This window comes from Bombina bombina, chromosome 1 (assembly GCF_027579735.1).
Source record: "Bombina bombina isolate aBomBom1 chromosome 1, aBomBom1.pri, whole genome shotgun sequence".
Taxonomy (NCBI): Eukaryota; Metazoa; Chordata; class Amphibia; order Anura; family Bombinatoridae; genus Bombina; species Bombina bombina.
The window spans coordinates 1473102966-1473127018 of record NC_069499.1 but is presented as its reverse complement, the minus strand read 5'-3'; positions in this window follow the sequence as shown (position 1 = coordinate 1473127018).

The following is a 24053-nucleotide window of genomic DNA, read 5'->3' as shown; positions in this document are numbered from 1 at the left end:
ATCTTGAGAATCTCAATTTGACCTATAAAACTACTCTTGACTCCACAAAAGCTACACTCCTGAAAATGCAGAATAAAATAGAAGACTTAGAGGATAGATCTAGAAGAAACAATTTGAGGATTATCAGGGTCCCTGAGGTAAAACAATTCAAAGATCTAGACAGGCTGCTTACAGTAACACTACCCCAGTTACTTCAGATCCCAGAATCTTATCCCCAGATAGTCATCGAAAGGGCTCACAAGACAGGCTCATTCACTTCAAGCAAAATAAATACAAGACCGAGACCAATAATTGCAAAGGTCCTACACTTCCAACACAAAGTTACAGTGCTTCAAGCTTTCCGTAAATACCAACCTATTTTTTTGGGTGAGGCAAAAATCCTCATGTTTCGGTAGAGACAGCTACAAAAAGGAGGGAGCTTGCTCCACTCTGTACAAATTTTATAAAACAAGGTGCCCGGGCAACTCTACTCTACCCAGCAAAACTTAAACTGGTAATAAATGGACATACAGACTTCTTTGAGTCAGCATATGAGGCCGGAAAATTTTATGCCGAGACTTATCCCTCGGGATAAAATTTAAATTTGTGATAAAATAATAGCAGTTAAGTTAGACGCATTGTGTGTTTTAAAATGATTAGATTTTTCAAATATAGGTGCTGGGAGGGAAGTGGGGGTAAACTCCCTCTAACGGCTTGTTTTAACTTGGGATATTTTTTTTTGTTTGTTTGTTTGTTTTGTTATTAAAAGATGGCTACAGAGAATAAATTCAAATTGACCTCCTGGAACATAGGAGGCCTTACATCATCTATTAAACGAAAGCTAATATTGTCCCATCTAAGAAAAAGTAACATGGATATAGCCTTCTTGCAAGAAACCCATCTAAAACCTGAGGAAGTGCTTAAACTTAAAACCTCTTGGGTTAAGGAAGTTTTATTCTCTTCTTCTTCAAAGAGAAAAAGTGGGGTAGCGATCCTCTTGGGGAAAAAACTCTCATATGAAATCAAACATGTAGACACAGACCACAAAGGGAGGTATCTAATGGTAAAAATTAAGATAATGAAAATATTGTACACATTTTGTAATGTTTATGCTCCCAATGTTTTTAGCCTCCCCTTTTGGGACAATTTGCAAAATAAGCTCATGTCTTATCCAGAGGGTTACTTGATACTTGGCGGAGACTTTAACATGGCTCCGAAATATCCTCTTGATAGACTGAGACAGAATCTTCTTACTATAAAAACTAAGAGAGATAACTTAGAGTCAAAACTATTTATTAGATTAACGAGTAATTTGAAGGTTTGTGATATTTGGAGATTACAAAACCCTGATGCTAGAGATTATACATGCCACTCGAGGGCATACAAATCACTTTCTAGAATAGATCTCTTTTTGCTGGATAAAAGGCTTTGCAAATCAAAAGTGCTAGCTGGGATCTCACCAATTACCACTTCTGATCATGCCCTCCTTGATTTCCAATTAAGCCCTATGATGCTCAGGAATATTGGTTTTCGGTTCCCACGTTACTTAGCATCGGACATCAAATTTAAAAATTGGCTTACTGCTAGATTTTGTGAATATGCCTTATTTAATCGAGATTATACTTCCAGACCTGCGGTGTTCTGGGAAACAGCTAAAGCAGTTCTCCGGGGGGGAAATATTAGTATATAGTATATCCAGATCTAAAAAATTCAAATTGAGGGAAAGGGAACTATTAAGAGCAGTAACGAATGCATATAATCAATATATTTATGAAAGAACCTCCGAAAATTGGTCCAAATATATCTCTGCATTAGCAGAAAGAGATCCTTTCTTTCTTTATAAAACATCTCAGAGTGACCTTAGACTACAGGCGAAGCTATACCAGTATGGGAACAAAACCGGGAAACTTCTGGCAAATTTGGTTAGACGCGATAAAGTCTCTCCTATGATAAATTCTATATATTTCAAAGGTAAGTATCTCAAATCATCAGAAGAATTACTCAGGGTATTTGCAGATTATTATAAGGCTCTTTACACTTCTAAGATTTCAAATGTCACGGAACGTGAGGATTTTTGGAAAAAAATATCTCATCCGACAGTAACTCCTGATTTACTTGAAAAATTATACGCCCCTATAACTGAGGTAGAAACGTCCACAACAATTAAAAAGCTTGCTCTTAGCAAAGCCCCAGGACCTGATGCTCTCCCAAATGAATTTTACAAGATATTAATGCCTGAAATAACAACACACTTAACGTCACTCTTTAATGATCTATATATCAAGGGCAATACACCAACATCTGACCTCGTCGATTCATATACAACCCTTATTCTTAAACAAGGGAAAGATCCGGCCAAAAAAGAATCCTACAGACCCATAGCACTCCTAAACATGGACTATAAACTTCTAACAGCTATTTTGGCACAAAGGCTCCAATCCCTTCTTCCTACTATTATCCATAACGATCCAGCTGGCTTCTTGCTGAAACGTAACTCCTCAGCTAAAGTAAGAGAGGTATTCCTCATAATAGACTACTTTAAAGCAAGGGAGGGGCTGCGAGAGGCAGAGGGAGAGGACACCCTGGACATGGCGATCATCTCAATAGACGCGGAAAAAGCGTTTGATTCGGTACATCACAATCACATTTCATTTACTCTGAAACAGTTTGGTATTACTGGTAATTTTCTTTGCTTTTTTAACAATTTGTATAAAAATACCTCTACAAAAAATTTAGTAAATGGCAGTTCTACTCAGGATATAAAGTTAGAGAGGGGCACTAGGCAGGGGTGCCCTCTCTCTCTGCTCCTCTTTGATCTGGCTATTGAACCTCTTGCTATTCAAATCCGGCAACAACTTGATGGGATTAAGGTTAAGAATAAGTAAATGTGAATTGCACTTTATGCAGATGACGTCTTAATATATATATTGAATACTTCTAGAAATATCCCAAAGCTTCTTTCATTAATAGAACAGTTTGGATCTTTCTCAGGCTATAAGGTCAACGCTGCAAAATCGGAGCTACTCTGGATTAAGCAGACTAAGGACTCACTTACAGCTATTCCTTTTAGCATAGTGCAGGACTCATTTAAATACCTAGGATATCTTCTAATCCTGACAATTGGTATACTTTGAATTTACTCCCTATACTTAACAATATAAAAGAAACTTTTAAAAACTGGCAGAAGCTCCCTCTCTCTTTTCGGGGCGTATAGCTCTTTATAAGATGACTCTTCTCCCTAAAATTCTTTACGTCCTCCAGAACACTCCGCTGCTTCTTAAAACAAAGGATATTCTATCATTTAAAGTGGCGTTATGATCATTCATTGGGCAGAACAGAAAACCTAGAATCTCACTATCCAGATTAGCTCTACCTACGAAGTATGGGGGACTGTCTCTCCCTGATCTCCACTTATATAATCAAGTGTTTCTGGCACAAATTGTAGCAGATTTGGTAACCCCCCCTAAATTAAATATAATTTAAATCTAACAAAATAAATGAACTCTTATTAAATAAATTATTCCTATTTAAAGCTAAATACTTACCTGTAAAATAAATCCTAATATAGCTACAATATAAATTATAATTATATTGTAGCTATTTTAGGATTAATATTTATTTTACAGGCAACTTTGTATTTATTTTAACCAGGTACAATAGCTATTAAATAGTTAATAAAATAATTACAAAATTACCTGTAAAATAAATCCTAACCTAAGTTACAATAAAACCTAACACTACACTATCAATAAATTAATTAAATAAAATACCTATAATTATCTACAATTAAACCTAACACTATTGGCTGATTCTATCAGCCAATTGGAATTAAGGTAGGAAAATTCTGATTGGCTGATGGAATCAGCCAATCAGATTCAAGTTCAATCCGATTGGCTGATCCAATCAGCCAATCAGATTGAGCTCGCATTCTATTGGCTGATCGGAACAGCCTGTAAAATAAATATTTATCCTAAAATAGCTACAATATAATTATAATTTATATTGTAGCTATATTAGGATTTATTTTACAGGTAAGTATTTAGCTTTAAATAGGAATAATTTATTTAATAAGAGTTAATTTATTTCGTTAGATTTAAATTATATTTAATTTAGGGGGGTGTTAGGGTTAGGGTTAGACTTAGCTTTAGGGGTTAATACATTTATTAGAGTAGCGGCGAGGTCCGGTTGGCAGATTAGGGGTTAATAAATGTAGGTAGGTGGAGGTGACGTTGGGGGCGGCAGATTAGGGGTTAATAAATATAATATAGGGGTCGGCGGTGTTAGGGGCAGCAGATTAGGGGTACATAGGGATAATGTAGGTTGCGGCGGTGTGCGGAGCGACAGATTAGGGGTTAAAAAAAATATGCAGGGGTCAGCGATAGCGGGGGCGGCAGATTAGGGGTTAATAAGTGTAAGGTTAGGGGTGTTTAGACTCAGGGTACATGTTAGGGTGTTAGGTGCAGACTTAGGAAGTGCTTTCCCATAGGAAACAATGGGGCTGCGTTAGGAGCTGAACGCTGCTTTTTTGCAGGTGTTAGGTTTTTTTCAGCTCAAACTGCCCCATTGTTTCCTATGGGGAAATCGTGCACGAGCACGTTTTTGAAGCTGGCCGCGTCCCTAAGCACCGCTGGTATTGAGAGTTGCAGTGGCGGTAAATTATGCTATACGCTCTCTTTTTGGAGCCTAACGCAGCCCTTCTGTGAACTCTAAATACCAGCGGTATTTAAAAGGTGCGGGGGGGGAAAAGCCAGCGTTAGCTACGCGGGTCGTTACCAACAAAACTCTAAATCTAGCCGTTTATTTTTTGTTTTGTTAATTAAAGGGACACTGAACCCAAATTGTTTCTTTCATGATTCAGATAGAGCGTGTAATTTTAAGCAACTTTCTAATTTACTCCTATTATCAATTTTTCTTCATTCTCTTGCTATCTTTATTTGAAAAAGAAGGCATATAAGCTAAGGAGCCAGCAAATTTTTGGTTCAGAACCATGAACAGCACTTGTTTATTGGTGCTGTCCAATCAGCAAGGACAACCCAGTTTGTTCACCAAAAACAGGCCGGCATCTAAACTTAAATTCTTGCTTTTCAAATAAACATAAAAAGAGAATGAAGAAAATTTGATAATAGGAGTAAATTAGAAAGTTGCTTAAAATTGCATGCTCTATCTGAAGCACAAAAGAAAACATTTGGGTTCAGTGTCCCTTTAAATAAAATAAGCAGATGGATTTGGGTTAAAAACAAACCTATACTGCTTAAAAAGTGTAAATAATTCAGAACATAAACGGTCCAATCTGTGTTCAGTAAGTCAAGCATTATAAATGAAAGAAAAATCGATAACCATTTTCCTTATGGTATAAAACTAAACATTAATGAGAGATTGAGGCCTTCTGGAGTTTGTAAATGAAATGTTGTTCTGATTTTTTTGTTCATTACAGTAGTGAAGTTTTAGCCTGATATCTATGGTACTGGACTGGCTTTCCTGGCCAGGCTCATTTGACTCAGACAGAGCGTACCATTTTTGTAATTGTTTTCCCCTTGTACTCTTTATTGAAGAGATACCTAGGTAGGTTTCTGGAGTGCTACATGGAAGGGAATAGTGTTGCCAGCTGGTGGTCTTTCAAATGGAGTACATTCTTGCAAAACTGCTGCCATATAGTGTTCTAGACACGTGCACGCACCTGAGCTTACATCCCTGCTTTTTAACAAAAGATAACAAAGAAAATTTGATAATAGAAGTAAATTAGAACTTTATTTAAAATTCCATGGTCTTGGCACATAGCTATCTGAGACTTAATACTCGAATCGTCTGTTACACTCCCCCTTCTACCTAGTTAAAATAAATACAAACTTAGCTGTAAAATAAACCCTAAGCTAGATACAATGTAACTATTAGTCATATTGTAGCTAGCTTAGGGTTTATTTTACAGGTAAGTATTTAGTTTTAAATAGGAATTATTTAGTTATTAAAAGTATGTTTTATTTAGATTTATTTTAATTATATTTAAGTTAGGGGGTGTTAAGGTTAGACTTAGGTTTAGGGGTTAATAACTTTAGTATAGTATTTGAGAATTGCATTGAGAAGTACCGTGTACTTGAATTGTATTCCAGGATTTGCTTGTCTTCAGCTGAGAGAACTTGCAATGATTTGAGACTTTACATAAAGTCTCTGACTACCTGTCATAGACATATTATTTATCAAGAATATATTCCACACTACATATTTATTTTTCAATTTTTCCGGAAAAACAAAACAAAAAACGGCTTGGGAAAAAAAACCTGTTTTTTCCCCCAATTTTTCCCAGGCCTTCCCATCTCTAACCATACTATCATCAAGGGGCAAATACGTATACGTGCCCCTGTACGCCTCAGCTGTGATAAATCTAGCTCATAATATATAAACCCATAGAGCCTTTAAATCGGACTGGCAGTCTCCTACACAATACCAGCGCTGTAGGTAAGTAAGCGGTGACAATAACGTGCAAGTTAGCACCGCACCCCTCATACCGCAAAACTCGTAATCTAGCCGAATGTTCTCCCCATCGCAGCATAATGCTTACCTATAGTCTTGCCACTAAATTGATTTTTGTTCCTCTTCTCAGTAAAATGGTGACACCAACATCTAGAGTTAGGAAACATTCCCACAGTGCAATTTGCAAATAATATGAGAATAAATGTTGTTTTCCAAATGCTACAAGGATGACACATCCTTGTATGCGAGAGGTGCCCTAAAGACATTAAAAAATACTTTATGGAATTAATTGATGAGGGCCATAAATGCAAGTAGCTTTTTCCCTCCAAAGTTCTCTTTCTGCTGCTTCTGTATCATCACAAAGTGTTTTTTTACTAGCAGCATCTTTAACCCTTTGGCTGCTAAGCCATTTCCCACCTGGGTGCTAATATTTTATTTATTTATTTATTTATTTATTTATTTATTTTGAAATTTTTTAAAAACTTTTTTTTTTTTTTACAGACCCCAAGACTTACACTGTTGGAAAGGTTAAGTATAAATAAAGTTGCACGGTGACGTCATCACGTAATTGCGCGTGACGTCACGGCGCATCACTTAAAGCCCCGGCGAAGCCTGTCACTCTACAGGCATGATCGCCGGGGTAGGAGCAGTAAGGAGCCCCCAGATCTCCCTCAAGGTGGGAGAGTTCTCATGACGGCTCTGAGCCGTCATTAGCACTAGAGTGAGAAACTCTGTGACGGCTCAGAGCCGTCATTAGCACTCAAAGGGTTAAAGGGGCATTATGCACTAGATTTTTCTTTGCATAAATGTTTTGTAGATGATCCATTCATATAGTCCATACAGTTTTTTTTGTTTATTTTTTTAAATGTATAGTTTTGCTCATTTCTCTGATTTTCGGACTAACCAAGCCCCAAAGTTTTAGGAGAATACTGATGTATACCTAATCCAGCTTGCTCCTGTTTGTGTAAAGAGTCTTTTCATAGGCAAAGGAAGGGGGGGGGTCTGCTTTTTCCCACTTGCAGTGGGTGTTCCAGTTACCTTTTTAACAGAGCTAAACTTGGAGCTTCTAAGTAAGTTTTTAAACGGTTTTATACTGGATTTTTAGATAAGTATCTGTGCATATTATTCTTTATAGTAGTGTTTATTACATGCAGTTATATGAACATTGGTGTATACTGTCCCTTTAAGTAAGGAAGTGTTGCAAACCACTGGCCTCACAAAAATACACAATACCTTCATTTATAGATAAAATGACACCTGATCAAGCGCTTAATAAAATCTTTCACTTTACTTTCTTCAGCAGTTGTTTCAATCCGTGCAAACTTTAAGTTTTTAGAAGTCCATGAGAAAAATGACAAATATGAAGCGGAAGAAGAAACGGAAAATGATAGCAGTAGTTAAGAAAATGAGATAGATTAAATTGCATGTATATGTTGTGTCTGTTTCCTTTTCTCAATGTATTTTTTTTAAAGTTAAACCTCGCTATGGAGCTTAAATATTGAGGTGGTCCTTACACCCCCCAATGACCATATCCTACTTGCACAAATAATACCAGTTACTCACCTTTTTATTTGCATTTTTTTATGTTGATAGTATCTTGCTTTTTTGTTGCTTTTGGGGAAAGGGGGTTGGTTAACTGTTCTCACATATAGTTGAAATGTTCTTAACATATATAGACCTTGTTATTCCATTTGTAACAAAAAATAAAGTTTTAAAAAGCAAGTTTAGTTTAGTTACTGAATAAGCTGTACTACTATATCAAGCATAATATTTTTATATACACTGCATTTTATGTTCCCAGTGTAACAAAATTACTTTCTATTTGTTAAAGGGACAGTAAACACCGGGGGCCCGATCCGATATGCAGCGTCGCCCGCAAAAGCCAGCAACGCCAAATTTTGCGCTGGTTTGGTATCACATATACGGTGTAACATAGAAGTTACGCTCGGATATTTCACCCTTCGGCCGTAGTTTTTTGGCCCATAGACTGGTATACCAAACCCGCGCAGTTTGGTATCCAATATACAGCGAAAATGGAGAAATCTTACTCCATTTTCACCTCGCCACAAAATGCAGGCGTAGTAAGCCTTACGCTGAGTATTGGAGCCCCGTAACTCCCTAAACTACCTGCAAAATAAAACCACCTAACGCATGCGCAATGTCTATCTACCTGTCAACCGCAATCCCTAATAAAGTGTTTAACCCCTAAACCGCCGTTCCCGGACCCTGCCGCCACCTACATTATATGTATTACCCCCTAATCTGATCCCCCTACACCGCCGCCAGCTATATTAAATGTATTACCCCCTAATCTGATCCCCCTACACCGCCGACACCTATATTAAATTTATTACCCCCTAATCTAATCCCCCTACACCGCCGCCACCTATATTATATGTATTACCCCCTAATGTGAGCCCCCTACCCTGCCGCCACCTACATTAACTATATTAACCCCTAATCTCAGCCCCCTACACCGCCACCACCTATTTTAAATTTATTAACCCCTAATATGATTCCCCTACACCGCCGCCACCTATATTACATTTATTAACCCCTAATCTAATCCCCCTACACCGCCGCCACCTAGATTAAATATATTAACCACTAAACCTAAGTCTAACCCTAACACCCCCTAACTTAATTATTATTGAAATAAATCTAAATAATATTAATATTAACTAAATTATTCCTATTTAAAACTAAATACTTACCTATAAAATAAACCATAAGATAGCTCAAATATAATTAATATTTACATTGTAGCTATTTTAGGGTTTATATTTATTTTACAGGTAACTTTGTATTTATTTTAACTAGGTACAATAGCTATTAAATACTAAAATACAATTAAATACACTAAACTATATTACAAAAAAAACAAACACTAAATTTAATTTTAGTTGAGATAATTGTAGTTTATTTAATTAATTTATTGATAGGGTAGTGTTAGGTGTAATGGTAACTTAGTTTAGGATTTATTTTACAGGTAATTTGGTAATTATTTTAACTAGGTAGCTATTAAATAGTTAACTATTTAATAGCTATTGTACCTAGTTAAAATAAATACAAAGTTACCTGTAAAATAAATATAAACCCTAAAATAGCTACAATGTAATTATTAATTATATTGTAGCTATCTTAGGGTTTATTTTATAGGTAAGTATTTAGTTTTAAATAGGAATAATTTAGTTAATAATATTAATATTATTTAGATTTATTTCAATAATAATTAAGTTAGGGGGTGTTAGGGTTAGCCTTAGGTTTAGTGGTTAATATATTTAATATAGGTGGCGGCAGTGTAGGGGGATTAGATTAGGGGTTAATCAATTTAATATAGGTGGCAGCAGTGTAGGGGGATCATATTAGGGGTTAATATATTTAAAATAGGTGGCGGCGGTGTAGGGGGATCATAGTAGGGGTAATATATTTAAAATAGGTGGCGGCGGTGTAGGGGGCTCAGATTAGGGGGTAATACATTTAATGTAGCTGGCGGCGGTGTAGGGGGGTCAGATAAGGGGGTAACACATTTAATGTAGCTGTCGGCAGGGTCCGGGAGCGGAGGTTTAGGGGTTAATATATTTATTATTAGGAGTGAGAGGGGGGATTGCGGATAGAGGGGTATACATGTCGGGATGAGGTTTGGGAGGCGTGTTAGACAGTTACGGGAGATTTTATACTTTAGTTTTTTTTAGGCGCCGACAGTTTCTAAAGTGCCGTAAGTCACTGGCGACTCCAGAAATTTGTACTTACGCTCATTTCTGGACATCGCTAGTTTGTCCGGCACTTTAGCAACTGTCGGCGCCGTATATCTGATAGGTCAATGTGCGAGGTGAAACTACGGGCGGCACAGGTTTCCACGCTTGCGCCACAGAATTTTTGTTGTTTAAAAAGGTAGATAATCCCTTTATTATCCATTCCCCAATTGTGCATAACCAACACAGTTATAATAATACACTTTTTACCTCTGTGATTACCTTGTATCTATGCCTCTGCAAACTGCCCCCTTATTTCAGTTCTATTGACATACTTGCATTTTTAGTCAATCAGTGCTGACTCCTAGGAGCTTCATGTGCCTGAGCTCAATGTTATCTATATGAAACACATGAACTAACGCCCTCTAGTGGTGAAACACTGTCAAAATGCATTTAGATTAGAGGCGGCCTTCAAGGTCTAAGAAATTAGCATATAAACCTCCTAGGTTTAGCTTTCAACTAAGAATACCAAGAGAACAAAGCTAAATTGGTAATAAAAGTAAATTGGAAAGTTGTTTAAAATTATATGCCCTATTTAAATCATGAAAGTTTTTTTTTTACTTTACTGTCCCTTTAAATGACTCCACACTGCATTTTTTGTAAATTTTCCGAAATTTTACATCTCTAAGTATGGTACATTACAATATTAGTGTATTTCTTTTATGTTTTCCCTCAGTTAATATTTTTGTTCCTAGACAACAGACCCATTGGCAATTTTAAGCAACTTTCTAATTTACTCCTATTATCAATTTTTCTTCATTCTCTTGGTATCTTTATTTGAAAAGCAGGAATGTAAGCTTAGGAGCCAGAACATTATTGGTTCAGCACCTGGGTAGCTCTTGCTGATTGGTGGCCTTTAATGTCATTCTAAGGCTTTAATGGTATATATACAGGCTTCTTAGGTTATGTGTATATTATGTTCCAAAGATCTGTCATTGTGTATAGCTAGTATTTTTCCAATAGATTTGTTCAGATATCACTTCTTAAACTATTTCACAATTTAATTTGTTCAATGTTACCATAGTGTTGAAAACTCAATGCAAACTTGTTCTCCTGAACGAACGTATGTCTCCATATTTCTTTTGCAGTGCGAGATCTACTCTACAATGAGAATGTACTAGTTTAGTTTACAAAGCAAAACAATCCTGAGTACTCCAGGGTTATGCGATTAGAAGGTAAACTTTATTTCTATAAATTAAAACACAAACATGATTGTGCAGGGATGTAAGGAGTGAATCCCTGATGCGTTTCACGCTGTATTAGCTCTTAAAGTAAAGGTAAAGTTTCATGAATGAGTGCCCAGTTTTTAAAAATACTATTAAAAACAGGGGCACTTTCATTCATTAAACTTTACATTGCAGCAGTTTCTTTTAAATACTTACCTTTTTCTTTAGCGAACCCAGACTGCGATCCTCCGCCCGCATCTCCTCAGTACTTACCTCGCCAATGACGAAACCGGCTTCCTCCAATCATGGTGTGCATCCCAGAGCGTCCATCTCGTGAGGCCACGCCGTGTTTGGAGGAAGCCGGTTTCATCATTGAAGTGCTAAGTACAGATGAGCTGCAGGCAAAGGAAAGGTCTGGGTTTGCTAAAGAAAAAGGTAAGTATTTTTTTAAAAACGATGTAATGTAAAGTTTAATGAATGAAAGTGCCCCTGTTTTTAATTGTATTTTTAAAAACTGGGCACTCATTCATGAAACTTTACATTCACTTTAATTATAGGCCAATTTACTTTAGTTTATTTAGTTTTGTTTAATATACTAAAACCCCAACAATGTAAACATATACGGATAGATTACGAGTTTTTGTCGGTAAGGCTTGTGGCTCTAACGCTCCTTTTTTTTCCACCGCTACCTTAAGCCAACGCTGGTATTACAGGTTTTTTTAAACCTGGCGTTAGCTGCAAAAAGGTGAGCGTTGAGCAGAATTTAGCTTCACATCTCACCTCAATACCAGCGTTGCTTACGGTAGCGGTGAGCTGGCAAAACGTGCTTGTGCACGATTTCCCCATAGGAAACAATGGGGCTGAGCTGGCTGCAAAAAAACCTAACACCTGCAAAAAAGCAGCGTTCAGCTTCTAACGCAGCCCCATTGATTCCTATGGGAAAATAAAAAATATGTCTGCACCTAACACCCTAACATGAACCTGGAGTCTAAACACCTCTAATCTTACACTTATTAACCCCTAATCTGCTGCCCCCAACATCGTCGCCACCTGCATTATACTATTAACCCCTAATCTGCCGCTCCGGATACTACCGCCACCTACATTATATGTATTAACCCCTAATCTGCTGCCCCCAACATCGCCGACACCTACATTATAGTTATTAACCCCTAATCTGCCCCCCCAACGTCGCTGCAACAATATTAAATTAATTAACCCCTAATCTTCCGCTGCCAACGTCGCCGCCACTATAATAAAGTTATTAACCCCTAAACCTAAGTCTAATCCTAACCCCCTCCTAATTTAAATATAATTTAAATACATCTAAATAAAATAACTACAATTAACTAAATTATTCCTATTTAAAACTAAATACTTACCTGTAAAATAAACCATAAGCTAGCTACAATATAACTAATAGTTACATTGTAGCTAGCTTATGATTTATTTTTATTTTACTGGCAACTTTGTATTTATTTTAACTAGGTACAATAGTTATTAAATAGTTATTAACTATTTAATAGCTACCTAGTTAAAATAAGTACAAAATTACCTGTAAAATAAATCCTAACCTAAGTTACAATTACACCTAACACTACACTATCATTAAATTAATTACCTAAACTACCTACAATTAATTACAATTAAATTCAATAAACTAAATTACGGGGAAAAAACCCCACTAAATTACTAAAAAAAATAAACACTAAATTACAGAAAATAAAAAAAATTACAAGAAGTTTAAACTAATTACACCTAATTTAATCCCCCTAATAAAATAAAAAAGCCCTCCAAAATAATAAAATGCCCTACCCTATACTAAATTACAAATAGCCCTTAAAAGGGCCTTTTGCGGGGCATTGCCCCAAAGTAATCAGCTCTTTAACCTGTAAAAAAAGAATACAATACCCCCCCAACATTACAACCCACCACCCACACACCCCTACTCTACCACTGGTGCCCGGCTGGGTGAAGACGGCTCAAGGTAGGGTGATCTTCAATGGGGTAGTGTTAGGTTTTTTTAAGTGTGTATTGGGTGGGTTTTAGAGTAGGGGTGTGTGGGTGGTGGGTTGTAATGTTGGGGGGGTATTGTATTCTTTTTTTTACAGGTAAAAGAGCTGATTTACTTTGGGGCAATGACCCGCAAAAGGCCCTTTTAAGGGCTATTTGTAATTTAGTGAAGGGTAGGGCATTTTATTATTTTGGGGGGCTTTTTTATTTTATTAGGGGGATTAGATTAGGTGTAATTAGTTTAAACTTCTTGTACATTTTTTTATTTTCTGTAATTTAGTGTTTGTTTTTTTCGTAATTTAGTTTATTGAATTTAATTGTAATTAATTGTAGGTAGTTTAGGTAATTAATTTAATGATAGTGTAGTGTTAGGTGTAATTGTAACTTAGGTTAGGATTTATTTTACAGGTAATTTTGTACTTATTTTAGCTAGGTAGTTATTAAATAGTTAATAACTATTTAATAACTGTTGTACCTAGTTAAAATAAATACAAAGTTGAAAAATAAAAATAAACCCTAAGCTAGCTACAATGTAACTATTAGTTATATTGTAGCTATCTTAGGGTTTATTTTATCTGTAAGTATTTAGTTTTAAATAGGAATAATTTATTTAATTTTGTTAAATTTATTTATTTTAAATTAAATTATATTTAATTTAGGGGGGGTTAGGGTAATAAATTTAAGATAGTAGCAGTGACGTTGGGGGTGGCAGATTAGGGGTTAATAAATGTAAGTAGGTGTTAATGATCTTAGGGCAGGCAGATTAGGGGTTAATAAAATGTAACTAGTGTTTGCAAGGCGGGAGTGCGGCAGTTTAGGGGTTAATACATATATTAAAGTGGCTGCGATGTCCGGTCGGCAGATTAGGGGTTAATAAGTGTAGGTAGGTTGCGGCGACGTTGGGGGCGGCAGATTAGGGGTTAATAAATATAATGTAGATGTTGGCGATGTTAGGGGCAGCAGATTAGGGGTTCATAGGTATAATGTAGGTGGCAGCAGTGCCCGGTCAGCAGATTAGGGGTTAAAAAAATATTATAGTGTTTGCGATGTGGGGGGGCCTCGGTTTAGGGGTTAATAGGTAGTTTATGGGTGTTTGTTTACTTTTTAGCACTTTAGTTAACAGCTTTATGATCCGGCGTTAGCCCATAAAACTCTTAACTACTGACTTGACTTTTAAATGCGGTAGGAGTCTTGACAGGAGAGGGTCTACCACTCACTTCTTCCAAGACTTGTAATACCAGCATTAGGCAAGTCCCATTAAAAAGATAGGATACGCAATTGACGTAAGGGGATTTGCGGTAGCCTCGAGTCGCGGAAGAAAAGTGAGCGGTAGACCCTTTCCTGCCTGACTCGTAATACCAGTGGGCGTTAAAAAGCAGCGTTGAGACCTCTCAACGCTGCTTTTTAAGGCTAACGCCAAACTCGTAATCTAGGCGATATTTTGTAGGCGATAGTTACCTAACTCATAGAAAAACTTGGAAGGTACTACTGTATTAGCATAGATTATATAATACTATACAATCACTTGTGTGATTGTGTCTGTTATCTAATTCTTTTTGCTCACTGTATGTTGTGACACACTGCCCTTCGTGGCGCAAGGACATGCAACTTGTATAATTGTATCTATTGTTGAAAAAGTAAAAAAATAATAATTTCATGCTCTATCTGAATCATGAAATTGTGGGTCCCTTTAAGACTTCAGAAGCCTAACCCTGCTACAATATTAATAGCTTGATTAAAGTAGTGCCTCATTTTTCTCTCCCTAATTGGCCACATTGGATGAAAAAAGATGCACACTCAAGGCTTTTAAAATATTATGTTCCTGGACTTGAAACAATGGAAATTTTGCTTTCAACGCATTTTATTTTCTATGCAGATTTTCTGCTATTTAGTATTTAATTACTGGACTGTATTGTGTTTTTATTACTTCATGCCCTGCTAAGCCAGTTCTAGGGGGGGGGTGTTTTATTTTGTTGCTTTCTTTTTAAAAGTCATATTTCAGTATCACTTATATTTCATGGCAGGCGAGAAAACTGCAACAAAAAAGTAAAAAAAAAAAAAAAAAAAAGTGTATTTTTAAGATTTTAGTACTTAATATTGAAAATGGCCATGTGACCACTGTTACTGTATTAACCTTACTAAATTGTCATCAGGGGTTGCTTAATTGAATCAAATGGGCTTTTGGGGTTATAATATAATCTAGCACCCCTTTGTGCCAGTACACATATAAAAGCACTTTTTTTCTTACAAGGTAATCACCTGATTATACAGGCACAATTAATTTATTTAAAGGGACATAAAACTCCATTTTTTTCTTTCATGATTCAGATAGAGCACACGATTTTAAACAACTTTCCCATTTACTTCAATTATCAAACATGCTTCATTTTTTTTTATCCTTTGGTGAAGATGCAGCAATGCACTACTGGGAGCTAGCTGAACACATCAGGCAAGTCAATAACAAGAGGCATATATGTGTGCAGCTAATCAGCAGCTAGCTCCCAGTAGTGCATTGCTGTCCCTGAGCCTGCCTAGGTATACTTATCAACAAAGGATACAAAGAGAACAAATCAAATTAAATAATAGAAGTAAATTGGAAAGTTTTTAAAATTGCATGCTCTACCTGAATCATTAAACACTCCCTTTAAGAGATGGGCTTGTCTACTATAAAATAAACTTTATTAGGAGTCTCTAGAAATAATACTGTCCTTGCCAAATTCCTGCACTGTTCTTGCTCAAATCACCTGTGATAAAGAGATTGCTGTTCTTGAGGCATCTGAAGCTGTAACAGATAATTGCATTTTGAGAATTGTTAAAGGGACACTAAACCCAATTTTCTTTCATGTAATTGGCAAGAGTCCATGAGCTAGTGACCTATGGAGGTGGTGAAGTAAGTTTGTGCTAGATTTCTACGTTGATATGCGCTTCTCAGCATTTTGAAGCCCGATTCCTCTCAGAGTACAGTGAATGTCAGAGGGATGTGAAGGGAATATCCCCTTTTGAATGCAATGATTTTCCTAACGGGGGTCTATTTCATAGGTTCTCTGTTATCGGTCGTAGAGATTCATCTCCTACCTCCCTTTTCAGATCGACGATATACTCTCAATTTACCATTACCTCTACTAATAACTGTTTTAGTACTGGTTTGGCTATCTGCTATATGTGGATGGGTGTCTTTTGGTAAGTATGTTTTTTATTACTTAAGACACCTCAGCTATGGTTTGGCACTTTATGCATTTATATAAAGTTCTAAATATATGTATTGTACTTATATTTGCCATGATTCAGGTTTCAGTATATTTCCTTTTGCAGACTGTCAGTTTCATATCTGGGAAATGCATTTTTAGGAAAATGTATTTCTTACCTGGGGTTTAGTTTCTTTTTTCAAATTGACTGTCTTTTAAATTTGCGGGCAGAATTAGGCTCGCGAGGGCGCAAAATGCCAAAGTTTATTGCGTCATTCTTGGCGCGAGATTTTTTGGCCCGAAGTTATGTTCGTTGATGCAAATTCGTAATTTCTGGCGTCTTAGTTGACGCTGAGTCTTTCACAAGGTTGCGTCATCTGTGACGCGAGTATGTCATTTCCAGACGTTATTGGCGCCAAAAAATATTTTTCTGTTTGTGTGCGTCATACTTGGTGCCAAATATTTTCTTCTCTATCAGAGGCCTATGCTGTTTGCATTTTTTTCCATTCCTGAAACTGCCATATAAGGAAATTGATAATTTTGCTTTATATACATTTGCAAGATGTCTCAATCTGATCCTGTCTCAGAAATCACTGTTGGTACCCTGCTGCCTGATAACAGTTCTACCAAAGCTAAGTGCATTTGTTGTAAACTTGAGGAGGTAATTTCTCCAGCTGTGGTTTGTAATAGTTGTCATGATAAACTTTTACATGCAGAGAATGTATCCATCAGTAGTAGTTCATTACCTGTTGCTGTTCCCTCAACATCTAATGCAATGTAATGTAAATTGTAAATTTAAAAGAATTTATTTCTGATTCTATTCAGAAGGCTTTGTCTGCCATCCCGCCTTCTGATAAACGTAAAAGGTCTTTTAAAACTTCTCATAAAGTTGATGACATTTCAAATGACCGGCAACATGCTTAATTATCCTGCTCTGATAAGGATCTATCTGGTTCAGAAGATCCTACCTCAGATATTGACACTGACAAATCTTCTTATTTATTTAAAATAAAGTATATTCGTTTTTTGTTAAAAGAAGTGTTGATTACATTGGATATGGAGGAAACTAGTCCTCTTGATATTAAAACTAGTAAACGTTTAAATTCTGTTTATAAACCTCCTGTGGTTACTCCAGAGGTTTTTCCAGTTCCTGATGCTATTTCTGATATGATTTCTAAGGAATGGAATAGGCCTGGTACTTCTTTTATTCCTTCTTCAAGGTTTAAAAAATTGTATCCTTTGCCAGCAGTTACTTTAGAGTTTTGGGAAAAGATCCCCAAAGTTGATGGGGCTATCTCTACTCTTGCTAAACGTACTACTATTCCTACGGAAGATAGTACACCTTTTAAAGATTCTTTAGATAGGAAACTTGAATCTTATCTAAGGAAAGCCTTTTTATATTCAGGTAATCTTCTCAGGCCTGCAATTTCTTTGGCTGATGTTGCAGCTGCTTCAAATTTTTGGTTGGAGACTTTAGCGCAACAAGTATTGGACACTGAATTGTTTAGCATTGTTAACTTGATTCAACATGCTAATAATTTTATTTGTTATGCCATTTTTGATATCATCAAAATTGATGTTAAATTTATGTCTTTAGCTATTTTAGCTAGAAGAGCTTTGTGGCTTAAATCTTGGAATGCTGACATGATTTCTAAGTCCAGATTGCTTTTTCTTTCTTTCCAAGGTAATAAGTTATTTGGTTCTCAGTTGGATTCAATAATTTCAACTGTCACTGGGGGTAAGGGAGTTTTTTTGCCTCAGGATAAAAGACCTAAGGGTAAATCTAAAGCTTCTAACCGTTTTCGTTCCTTTCGACAAAATAAGGAACAGAAACCTAATCCTTCCCCTAAGGAATCTTTTTCCAATTGGAAGCCTTCCTCAAATTGGAATAAATTGGACCAATTCGGTTCAAAATCAATGGATTCAGAGTATTGTCTCTCAGGGGTACAGAATAGGATTCAGAGTAAGACCGCCTGTGAGAAGATTTTTTTCTCACGAATTCCAGCAAACCCAGTAAAGGCTCAGGCTTTCCTGAAGTGTGTTTCAGACCTGGAGTTATCAGGGGTAATCATGTCAGTTCCGTTTCAGGAACAGGATCTGGGGTTTTATTCAAATCTATTCATTGTCCCAAAGAAAGAAAATTCATTCAGACCAGTTCTGGATCTGAAAATTTTGAATCGTTATGTAAGAGTACCAACTTTCAAAATGGTGACTATAAGGACTATTCTGCCTGTTGTTCAGCAAGGGCATTATATGTCCACAATAGACTTACAGGATGCATATCTTCATATTCTGATTCATCCAGATCATTATCAGTTTCTGAGATTCTCTTCTCTTTTTAGCACACTAAAAGAGTATGCACCCTGAGTGGCACCCAAAAATGAACAGGCACGGAAGTTTTTCCAGCTTTTGTTCTGTCTCAGCTGAGTGCATCTCTCTCTCTTTTTATATTTATGCAAATCGCTCTTGGGTCTCCCTAAGAGTAAAAGGGGAAACCAGACGTGGACTCCTTGCACACATGCCCTTAGAGAGATGTGACTGCACCTCACTGACAAGGCCCACAGAAGGCCGAAACGATCGTCTGGGGTTGTTGTTTCTCTTGTTCAGAGAAGAATTGCCTGGTATTTCGGTGCTGGACTGTCATTGGGCAGGGTCAGACTGATATGCTACAGGATAGTTTTTCTCTGCGAAGGGGCATAGTGTGCTAAAAGAGTATGCACCCTGAGTGGCACCCAAAAATAAACAGGCACGGAAGTTTTTCCAGCTTTTGTTCTGTCTCAGCTGAGTGCATCTCTCTCTCTTTTTATATTTATGCAAATTGCTCTTGGGTCTCCCTAAGAGTAAAAGGGGAAACCAGACGTGGACTCCTTGCACACATGCCCTTAGAGAGATGCGACTGCACCTCACTGACGAGGCCCACAGAAGGCCGAAATGATCAGCTGAGGTTGCTTCTCGGGCCTTTGGCTTGGATCAAGTGCAGTTTTCTGTGCTTGGTCTTGGTCTTGGTTTGCTGCCTGGAGACCTGCTCCTTCGGCCTGGGGTCCTTTCCCTTTGGGGTTTGGGCTCCTGCTGCTATTGGGGGTGTGGCTACTCCTTAGGCGTAGAGCAACTGGGTAGTAGGGCCATCCCCTTGGCCTTGTGGCATCGTCCCTGGACTTCAGCCACATGCTGCTTTTGGGGGGGCGCTCTGAAATCCAGCCTAAAGAGGCAATAGGGCAAATATGGCTACCAATGTGCCAAATGTTCCCCATACACTTCGGGTGTTGATTTCTGAGGACTTTTGAGAGAAGATTGGCTTGGCTCATGTCCAGCAGGTGGTTTTGGAGGGTGTTTTGAAGATGCCAAGAGCAAGTTTGCATTGTGTTCAGTCATTCCCTTCAAGAGGGATTTTTGATGTGGCTTTCACCGATGAGCATTATTTACAGACCTGCTATCAACGGACTATTGATATGGCTGCTGCTCCAGAGTTGGTTGGCATGAAATTTGTTGCCTGTGTGCAGAGGGAGAGAAGAATCCCGGTGACAGTACATATGTACAACCCTTGGGTCACTGATGTGGAAATTCGTCTGTTTCTTTGTCGCTACTTTGATGATGTTCAAGGAGGTAGCAAGCTGAAGAATCAGTTTGGGACTTTCAATGGAAAGCGCAGGTTCTGGGTGCGGTTTGTGCCAGATGAATTAGGTATTGGTGGAAAGAAACACCCTCCACAGACTTTCGCCATTATTCGAAATAGAGGTTTCCTATACTATGATGACATGCCTCTTTTTTGCCGTAGTTGCAACCTGTTTGGTCACATTGCTGAAAATTACCCAGGTGCCAGATGTCGAAATTGCGGTGAGGAGGATCATCTTGTTGCCCACTGTAGTAAACGCCGGACCTGTGACCTGTGTGGTTCTTCAAGTCATCTGTGCAAGATGTGTCCTTTGATGATGTTTCAGGGGCTTGATAGAGTGAAGCCGTCCTATGCTGATGTTGCAAAAAAAACATCTTTAGTTGCAGTTGAGCCATCTGTGAATGAGGAGGAGGTCTCTGATGAGGCATTGAACTCTATATTACCTCTTTTGTGTAAGAAATCTGCAGTTGGGGTACCTGTCGGAGAGGTGTCTGATGTTCCTGTGGTGGTTCCTGTGGTTGAGAAGGTAGAGGAAGCCCAATCTCATCTTCAGGAGGTGGATCTTGCTACATCTAATGTGATAGCTGCTTCACATGTTCTTGAAGCCTTGTTGCCCAATTCTGTGGATGATACTGTTGCTGTTCCTGGTACAGAGAATTTTTCCTTCACTGAGTCATCTTGTGATGCTGCTCCTGATGCTGTTCTTGGTGAAGGGGAGAACATTGATTGGTCTGCTGTTCTGTCCTCTAGTTCTGAGGAGGATATGGACACTGAAGGGAAAAAATCTGCCTCCAAGCAAAAAATATATGTGGATTCTGATGGATGGGAAAGTCCTGATTTGAATCTTCCAGTAGTTAAGGGTGCAGATCCAGATACTACAAGTGACTCTTTAATTTCAGAGTTTCCTTCTGTCTCTACTAAAGACGTTCCTTCTGACTCAAGCCAGTGTATAGGTGACTTTTCTGATGCCTCTTCTGTTGGTTATCTAGATAAAAGAGATGTTAACCAACTTGCTGAAGTTACTGGTTATGAGGCTGGCAAGGGGGAGCCTAGGAGGTCGGAATGTCACAGAGGCAGATTTAAAGAATCTCCTTTGAGTCCTAAGAAAAAGAAAGGAAAGAAGAAGTCCTGATGTTATTTCTTTTTTTGTTTTCTTTAATTTATTTTTGTGATGTTTCTGACCATTTCTTCCCTTAATGTCAGGTGTATGACAACTATAGCAAGGAGAGCTGCAATTTTTAAATTATTATCTGTATGTTCTGCTAATATTTTTTGTTTGCAGGAATGTGGTCTCTCTGAACATCCTAAATGTGCTGACTGGGAATATGGTCCTAAAGTATGGTCTTGTTCTTCTGATAGGAATGGGGGGTGGGAGTTTTGTTTAAGGGGTTTAGTTTTTCTATCCTTAATGTAGTTCATATTGTCCCAGGTCGGGTACTTTTGGTTAGTTTTAGTTTTTGTGGGACTGTTTTTCGTTTGTTTAATGTATATGCTTCTCCAAATAGGGTAGAACGTTTGCTTAATTTTGAAACTTTAAAGTTTTTTCTGCCAGGTCGAGAGCCTTTTTTGGTTGGGGATTTTAATTGTATTATTAAGAATGGGGACAGAGAGGGTGGGAGTGATTGTAGGGTGGATAGCTCAGGGAAGTCTTTACTTGATTTGCTTAAATCTTTCGGTTTGAAGGATGCCTTCGGGTCTGTTTCTTTTTCAGGGGAGGGTTTTACTTTCTTTAGTGATAGTGGTGGGATAAAATCTCGAATTGATTTTAGTTTTTTATCTAAATATTTATGTGTTGATGATTTTTCTTTAAAGCGGATGCCCTTTACGGATCATGCCCTTTTGATGTGTAAGGTGAATTGTGATTTGAAAATCAAGTATGGTAAGGGTGTTTGGAAACTGAATGTGGATTTGTTAGAAGATGAGAAGTTTAAGCGTCAGTTTGTTTGGATGTATGAAAGGTGGCGTGAAAGAAAATGTGATTTTAGTAATGTGCTTATGTGGTGGGAATGGTTGAAGGTGGAAAAAGGTTTTTTATTAAGAAAGGCTGTGAGAAAGCTAGAATGGAAAGGGAGTTGTATGATAAATGGTATCTGAGGTTGTTGTATTTGTATGAATTGAGAAATTGTGGTATTGATGTGCATGAGGAAATTGCTGAAGCAAGAAAGATAATTAAAAAGTATGCATGAAAAAGGAAAGAAAATTGTTTTTATGGCAAGATTGGAGAAAATGGAAAAGGATGAGTCTTGTAGTAAATATTTTTTTAAGAAAGCTTTTGAAGGAAAGACTGGTTTTGTTAGTGTTTTTGATAAGGTTGAGTGTGAAGTTAATGGTACGGATGGTGTTTTGCGTGAAGTTCATAAGTTTTACAGTGAGTTGTATAAAGAAAAAACAAGAGATGTTTTATTGGAAAATGAGTTGTTGGAAAACATTGAGGTTAAGTTGGAAAAATATGATAATGATTTGTTAGAAAGGGATCTAAGTTTGGATGAGATTGCAGAGGTTGTTAGGAGTTTTAAGAATGGGAAGGTACCTGGTTGTGATCGTTTGCCTGTTGAATTTTATACTTGTTTTTGGAATTTGATTGGGGTTGATATGTTGGATGTTTGTAATTTTTTTTGTAGAATGAATGTTTTGCCTGTTTCAATGAGGAAAGGTTTGATTGTTTTGTTATTTAAAAAGGGTGATAAGAGAGATTTGAGGAATTGGAGGCCGATTACATTGTTGAATGTTGACTATAAGGTTATTGTAAAGGTGTTGGCAAATAGAATGCGTGGAGTGATTGGTAAGGTTGATGGTGAAGAGCAAGTGTGTGCTGTTCCTGGGCGTCAGATTTCTGAAAGTTTTTTGTTACTACGTGATGTACTGTGGTATGTGAGGGAGAGGATGAGGTCTGTTGCTGTTGCTATTGTGGATTTTGAAAAAGCGTATGATAGGGTAGTGCATGATTTTATGTTTCATGTTTTAGAACGTTTAGGTTTTTCTGGTAAGATTATTGGATGGTTTAAATGTTTGTATAGTGATATTGTGAGTCAAGTCCAGGTCTTGAGTTGATTGGGGGTTTGAATGAAAATGAATGTGTGTTGGTATGGAAAAATGTGTGTAATAAGTATTTGATGAATAGGCAGAAAGATATTAGTTGGATGAGTGTGCATAAGTGTTTGCCAACAAGGGATTTTCAGAGAATGTGTCGTTTAGTGGCTTCAGAAGTGTGTCCCAGAGATGGTTGTTTTCAAAGCGAGAGTGTTATTCATTTGTTTTGGAATTGTGAGTATGCTAGGGATGTTTGGAGAAGTTTGAAAAGGATGATTGAGGGTTTGACTGGAGTGCAATTTTTTACTTTTAATATGATGATGTATGGTTTGTGTGGAAGTGGTGTGGAAAAGGAGAAAGCAAGATTGATATGGTTGTTGGCATGTTGTGTGAAGGAGGTGTTGTGGGATGTGCGTAATATTTTGATTTTTAAGAAAGAGGTAGTTACTGTAGATAATTGTGTGGGTATGATCCGTGGGAAGTTGTTTTTGTATTTTTCTTTTGATAGGAGGCGATATGGGGAATTAGATTCTGAAGGCATCTGGAAGACAAAGAAGTGGAAGTATTGGATTATTTAGATGTTTGTTTGTTTTTGTTTTTTTTTCCTCCAGTTTGTTTTTGTCTGTATTTGAAATATGTTTAATTTTATTTTGTGTGATTATTTAAGTTTAATGTTTGATTTATTTTTTTTTTTTTCTGATGACAAAAATTTGTGTCAATATTTCAGTTTTGTAACAAGAGATATTTTGTTTGCATTTGTTATTATGATTTTATTTTGTATATATGCATATATGATTATTTTTCTAATAAAAGAATTACGAAAAGATCGTCTGGGGTTGTTGTT